The 7,188-nt window shown below is 44.8% G+C and overlaps 1 long non-coding RNA gene across 1 annotated transcript; it reads right to left on the bottom strand.

Moving 5' to 3' along the window:
- Positions 1 to 3,216: 3,216 nt before the first annotated feature.
- Positions 3,217 to 5,813, bottom strand: LOC140589089 (uncharacterized). The gene is made up of 3 exons (XR_011990280.1): positions 5,359 to 5,813; positions 5,135 to 5,267; positions 3,217 to 4,552 (listed from the first exon to the last, which is right to left on the bottom strand). It is a non-coding gene; the product is annotated as an uncharacterized lncRNA (long non-coding RNA).
- Positions 5,814 to 7,188: the final 1,375 nt, after the last annotated feature.

Here is a 7,188-nt window from a genome sequence, read left to right as displayed (position 1 = left end):
CCCCTCTACAGTTCATACCACAATGTTTATTATATTTTAGAGTAAAAATAAACAAAATATTAACACAAGCCAGATGCCATCCAAATTTCATCAAATTTTATCAACAAAGTTTAAAAAAACATAACAAAAATGTTAAGTACCCAGACAGAGTGATGGAATGAAATGAATCTGCACGTGGTGAAAGGTCATGTGACTGTATCGCAATAATTATAATATCAGATTAAACAGACAATTATGCAATTATTATTAATCTGAATAACTTTTAGTTTTGCTGATTTCACCATGATATGTTGCTATTTAGTACGGTTAAATGGAGTTTTAAACCCCTCTAAGGTACGAAATGACCCCAAAGAGTGTTTTAGGGTACTGCTTACTACAAAGTGTGCAAGAGTGTGTTCCAAGAGTGAGCAGAGCACTGCATCATGAGTCAAAGATCTGTTCACACCACTGCCTTGTTCTGTTCACATGCAGCTTTTGTTGTAGCTGCCAAATATCTGCACTAGCCCACATTGAAGGATTTGGTAACAGGTGTGGCTTCCCAAGTTATTCTTACCTTGCACCCAATCCCTCACTGTACACTAAGTGGGTATATAAAAATAAACAGATGAGTCTGAAACTCTTGCAGAAAATAGCTGTTAAAGCATTCATCGGTTTGTGTTTGTATAGTAATGTAAAACCTGTTATTTTGACAATGTGCGGACCACTTTATCAGTCCCCACAAGGGGAAACTAAGTTTTATAAAAATCCATGACTGCAATCAAAAAACTTTTCCTGTAGAAATGACATGAAAGTCCACACAAAGATATGAATACAAATGTGTGTGTGTGTTTTTTATTTCAAATTTCATAAAATGGTGCCTTCCTTTGGCAGTATGTTTAAATAATCTGTCCCTTTTCAATAACTGAAGTTCATGCAAAATCCACTGAGAACCACACAGCCCTGTTTGAGCACCTGCCCTTTAGACCGTGTGTGTACCTCACTAGCAGAAGGACATGTAGAGAATGGCAACAAGTAGAAGCTTATGGCATAAAAAGCAAGAGTATATTGGTCGTCCAAGATTAAAGCCATCAGTGCTGCTCCTCAAGCAGTAATAACACTTTACATTAAAGGAGCCCCCCTCTCAACATTTCATTTGGACTATAGACAAATATATTTTAAGAGGTGCTTCTCATTGAATGAAGGTAAAGCTCAGTTTTCAGGGATTTTATTCACAGGCCACACTGAAGGAAGGTGACCCAGCTATATACACCCAGTATGCACTGGGCCACCTGCCTACTGTAGAGCCCTGTCCTTTTGTGCTCTTCCTTCCCGTGCTCAGATGACCTCCTGCCAGAGCAGAGCCCATCACAACCACAACACTTCACTCAGGTGTCCTACTCTGTGTCTGAACTCCAAGAAGCATGGGGACACTTGAGACGGAATGGAAGTCCATCTCACATACTGTAGGCTATTTACAGACACGGGTTCTCCTACCTGCTTGCTGAACCAAGCCAAAGCTAATGTTACCATCTTTTAATCAGCAGGAGTTTTCACCACAAGGGGCGCTAAAAGAACATAGAATGCTTGTGTGGTGCATTTGCTAGTGATTAACACTGCGAGCCATTCACTATTAGTAGAAGTCATAAAATTACGATTTTGCCATCATTTCTGTAATGCAATTCCCAGTAGGCACTTCTCCATAATCTGGACCCAGGATTCATTTTAAAAATGGAATTTAGAAAGCAGCACTTCACTTTGATGTAAATATAGCACTACGTGAATGCTGATTTAATAAACAAGGATGTTGATCAGAAGAGGAACAGAAGGGATAAATAAACTCACCTAGTACTTCAGTATCCCTGTCACTCACATGCAGTCCATTCAGCCAGGGATAATTCTCCTCTTCTATGTTCATTGTTGTCATAAGATCTCTTTCATTCTATCATCTGTATGATCGTGGAGGTCCTCTGTACATGTTTGTGTGCTTTGTTGAATTCCTATTTTTATACATAGTATTCTGTGAAGTGTTTCTCCTTTAATATTATGTACTTCATGTTTGGCATTGGACCACAAACAATTCTGGTATGTTGGTACATAATGGCAGTAAAGTTCTGATTCTGATTATCCTATGAACAGATGAAATATACACTGCTGGTTGTGGGATTACCCCAGGAACAATCAGAATACACATCACAGATCCTGGGATTAGAGATTATCCCATGTAGAGGTAGAATACATATAATGCTTACTGGGATTAGAGATTATCCCATGTAGAGGTAGAATACACATTAGATTAGATTAGATTAGATTAGAGATTACCCCATGAACAGGCAGAATATACATCACAGTACCTAGGTTTACAGATTATGAAAAGGCAGATATAGTGCTGATATATGGGAATCACCGCCAGTAGTGGGTAAAATTAGGACACGCAACAAGTGTACAGAAACAAGTCCTGATTTTCAGAAGCAAAGCGGGGCTCGTGAAGATGCATGACAGTCTGTCTCCTCCCTGTCTTTAATCACTTGAACACCCCTCCCCCACAAACCTGTTTGATGTATGGCTCATTAGAACATGTGACCAGGAGCAGATGGCCAAAGGGTGTCATAATGGGGGAAACGTGACCAAACAAACTGTTCCATATGGATGGTGTGACACGGAGCCATCACTAACATTTAAGCAAAGGCACCTGCTGACCTGTAACTGTTGACCTGTGAGGTTAGTTGACAATCGTCTCATTCAAAGTGGAAGTACATCTCTGCCAGGGTGATCAGGGGTATGGGAAGCCAGGGGACAGAAAGCAACCTGCCTGGGGGGGTGGAGTGGGATGCAGGTAGCATGGGCAGACACACAGAAATCTCACAGCGGCAAACATACAGCTTTCCTGCCCCATTGGAGCATGATGGATTTATTCATTAAAGTTATGCTGTCCGGATCAGTGACAGGAAATTAACAGAGGACAGCCCAGTGATACAGGCTTCTGAACACATAAACTAAATAAACAGTAGTAGAGTGAACCAAGACAGCATATGTGACATGTTTGTATTCACATCTTTGTGGGGACCCTCCATTCAACAGGAGGATTATGAACCAAGGCGGTGTCTTGGACTGTGACAGCACAGTAACAACTCAATGACACAGAATTCTGAACAGACAAACTTTATAAAAAGTAGGATATTCAACTAAGAGAATGAATCACTGTCTGAGACACTAACATCACAATGACATCACAGGCTTCAGATCACACATTAAATAAACATGGATATTCAAGAGAATGAATCACTGTCGGTGACAGCGACAGCACAGTAACATTAGAGGCTTCTGAACACAAGAACCAAATACAGCCTGGAACCTGCACAGTGGGGTGATTTGGGTTTCACTCCAGAAGGCAGATGCGTGCAGGGATGCTAATTCAAATGTTAGCCTGCTTGTCCTCAGCTCAGTGTCGTGCAGCAGGGCTCTGTGAAGGGACCTTATTCTCCAGAGTGGTTTTAAAGGGGACCGTGCTTCAGAAACTGTTCCCACCTGTCATTAAGGGACTGCAATCCTTACAGTCTCAAGCCAGATGCCTGGCAGTTTGTTGGAATTTTTATATTATTTTAATATCAGTTTGTACCTGGGAAGTAATTTGTAAGAAATTTAAAACCAAATAATCAGAATGTCAAACATATAAAGAAAAGTAGCTAACAAGCTGTTGCTGCTGTTAAACTCTCTAGAGATAGACTGATAGATACAGGCTGGGAGATACACTTAGACCGACAGACACAGGTTGAGAGATGCACTTGATTGATGGATTCTGGCTGGGAGATACACTTAGACCGACAGACACAGGTTGAGAGATGCACTTGATTGATGGATTCTGGCTGGGAGATACACTTAGACTGACAGACACAGGTTGAGAGATGCACTTGATTGATGGATTCTGGCTGGGAGATACACTTAGACTGACAGACACAGGTTGAGAGATGCACTTGATTGATGGATTCTGGCTGGGAGATACACTTAGACTGACAGACACAGGTTGAGAGATGCACTTGATTGATGGACTCTGGCTGGGAGATACACTTAGACTGACAGAAAACAGGTTGAGAGATGCACTTGATTGAAGGATTCTGGCTGGGAGATACACTTAGAGTGACAGACACAGGTTGAGAGATGCACTTGATTGATGGATTCTGGCTGGGAGATACACTTAGAGTGACAGACACAGGTTGAGAGATGCACTTAAATTAACAGTGACACAGAGATATTGAGGGGATCCACTCTTCAAACAGGATCTCTGTGCTCCAGTTGGGATCTATGGCCTCCAAGCACTCCGCTCTTACTGCAGCTCAGCCAGGCTGGGCTGGGCCCGGCGAGGGTGGCGGGGGCCACTCGCACTCGGCCTTCTGTATGAGGGAGATCTGAGTGATGTGGGGCCTCTGACAGCCGTTCTCTGTGTCCTGCTGTCCTGCCCGCCGGCAGCGTGTGTGACGGTAAAAGACCTGTTACAGCTAGTATGCATGGAGTGGGTCCTTGCTGAACCACAGGCAGGCCAGGCCTCGTTCCACATCAGTGTTGTGTGCAGACCTCCCTGTGAGCAAAAACAAATGGCTAATTTAACATGCGCTCTGACAGGCTCCTGAGGGCCAGTGGGCCCAGGGTTTGCTTGTCCTCCTCACAAGCTGGAACAGCCGGGAGCCCGATCTGGATGGGCCCACTGCCAGGCCTACAAGAGCCGGCACGCTCAGCCACAGGTGTGCGCCGTGGCACTAGCTACCTAACGGACCCAAACCTTCATCTATCAGCACCAAACTGAGGGCATCGGTGACCCAAAACACATCAGAACCATATATTCTGGGGAAGTCGGTATGCGAGGAAACGTACTGGACCAGTGAACACTCATCATCTCATCAGAGATCGATCAACCATGCTCTTCATGTGACACTATCATCAGTACATGTGGCAAAAAAATCCCAGGTGCCATTGTGGGTGTGGGCACTGCCCCCTGGTGTTCAGTGAGTGTGGGCTCGACATACCGACAGGCATGTTTGAGAGTCTGCCTAAATGAATTAATTTCCTCCTTTTTCAACAAAATCAACTCAATTAATTTGCTTAAGGAGCAAAACAGTTTTGAAAGGGTTCGATAATTTTACCTGGATAATGAAATATTTACCTGGATAATGAGAGAACAGCCAGGGAGGAACTCTGGTTGTCTACGATACATCTGTCCACATGGACGTAGATCCTAGCCAGATCACAGACTCCCTCTACAGCACTCAGCCAGGGGACCGCTCTTCCAGGGAATGCTGAGAACATGAGACCCAAGAGGCGTGTTTTGGACAGAACAGGAGCAGTCAGTCACTGGGTATAATCAGTGAGATTGATGTGCACACCCACCAGGGATATGCACACAGCACTGTGTGTTCCTGTGGAGGGCTGTCATTTCGGGCTCTGCTATTGTGAGTTCCTGTGTGGAAGAAGAGAAGCCTTCCAAAGCAACACAGCACGGCTCTGTGAGTCACTGAAGGCAGTGTTACCCAAGCACACTGCAGCTCAGCGGCTCCACACGTGTCTCCAGCCCAGAGCATGCTGGGACTGCATGCAGACGACTCATGCATAGAATCAGCCCTCAATTTCTGGCACAGGGGCTCCATTACCATCACGCCTTAGGGTGTTCTGGGAGAGTGAAACACAGGGTCGACAGGGTCAAACAATGCATCGCCAGTGCTGGACCCAACACCATATTCAGTGTTGCTGGCGTGCCACAGGTTTCTGCTGGACCAGCAGTCTCCGCATGAGCAGCTCTCCATCCCAGCAGCATGGTGGGAAAACCGGCTGTGAGTGGCACCTTCACTCTGTACACAAACAAAGGCACAGACACTCACAGTCTATGGCTCACAGCAGATTTTTGGAGCCCTCTGGCATCCATTCCTGGGAAAGACAACATTCCATTTGCTGGGCTGCTTGGCCCGTCAGTGTTTTGATGAGCTCTCAGAGACTCGGCACTGAGGCTCGAAGTCCTGGTGCCTTTGTCTGAAGTTGCAATAGCGGCACCTTCACCAGCATTCACCAATGCTTCCCCGCACTTCCCCATGCATCCTGCTTTGGGACAGGTGGGGGGAGTCAGGGCGTGAGCGGTGTTTAGCACTGCTCTTAGTCCATCATCCAACGAGGTCAAGCTTCTTTCATTCACTTGGCAAAGGTGATTTACTGTCTGGCACTTTCTATAAATGTTAAGCTGACAGGCTGGAAGATTGAAACTAGACCCCTTTAGCACCATCCTCCCATTTTTATTTATTATTTTTCAGATTAAAAATGTATTTATTTGTTCTGACAGAAGTTTTATAAAGTTTCAGCTGGCTATTATGTATATGAATTTCCTGATCTAAATGACTGGTTTGAAAAACCTTCAGGGTAGATCTTAAATGTCTCCTATTCCTATTTTAATCCCTGCTAATCAGTATTGTTTGTATCCAAGCCATGCAACAACAGATAGCAAAACTAAGATCTTTCCTCTTCTATAGCAACACAATAACTTATGTACGTCCCTCCTCAGCGTTCGTCCTACCAGCTGGGATTCCACCAATCAGGCCTCAAGTTTAGTGAGACATCATGGAGATCAGTTCTCAACTGAGGGCAACTCTGGTGGTGAAAAGGTAGGACCACATAGTACTCCCTGGGGGGCATCTGGGGTCAAACGGTCAGGAGAAACACGCACAACGGATTCTGCCTGCGGCTGTCAACTTCAGCCTGAGCAGTGCCTATGGGTGTCAACTGGACCAGAGATGGATTAGGTCTGTCCAGAGATGCAGGGGCTCCGTAGCTCAGGCAAAATTGGTTTAGATCTGTCATTGACCTGCTGACAGAGGTGCATACTGGGAAGGCCACATATGAATCCATTCTGAGGGTGTGCTTGTCTTTTATACTTCCTGTTAGTGGTCAGACAGCAGATGAAATTGCAGAATGTGGTCTGCAGTCTGTTGAACAGTTCAGGTTAACGGAATATTGATCCAGAGCATGGATCCCAATGGAAGCTGACTCCCAGCACAGCAGAGGCATTAAATATAAGGAAAGAGATGAATATTGCTGAATGACAGTTATGAAGAAAAGTGGGCCTAGTGGAGTATAACATATACCTAGCCAGCTCTCACCAAGGCATAATGACTCGGTTCATTCACATTGAAAGGTATGACATGAAGCACTTCAGCGATTTCTACACACACCGGG

This window comes from Paramormyrops kingsleyae, chromosome 4 (genome assembly GCF_048594095.1).
Source record: "Paramormyrops kingsleyae isolate MSU_618 chromosome 4, PKINGS_0.4, whole genome shotgun sequence".
Taxonomy (NCBI): Eukaryota; Metazoa; Chordata; class Actinopteri; order Osteoglossiformes; family Mormyridae; genus Paramormyrops; species Paramormyrops kingsleyae.
Note: the sequence above shows the minus strand (reverse complement) of the source record. Positions and strands in the feature narration are given on the sequence as shown.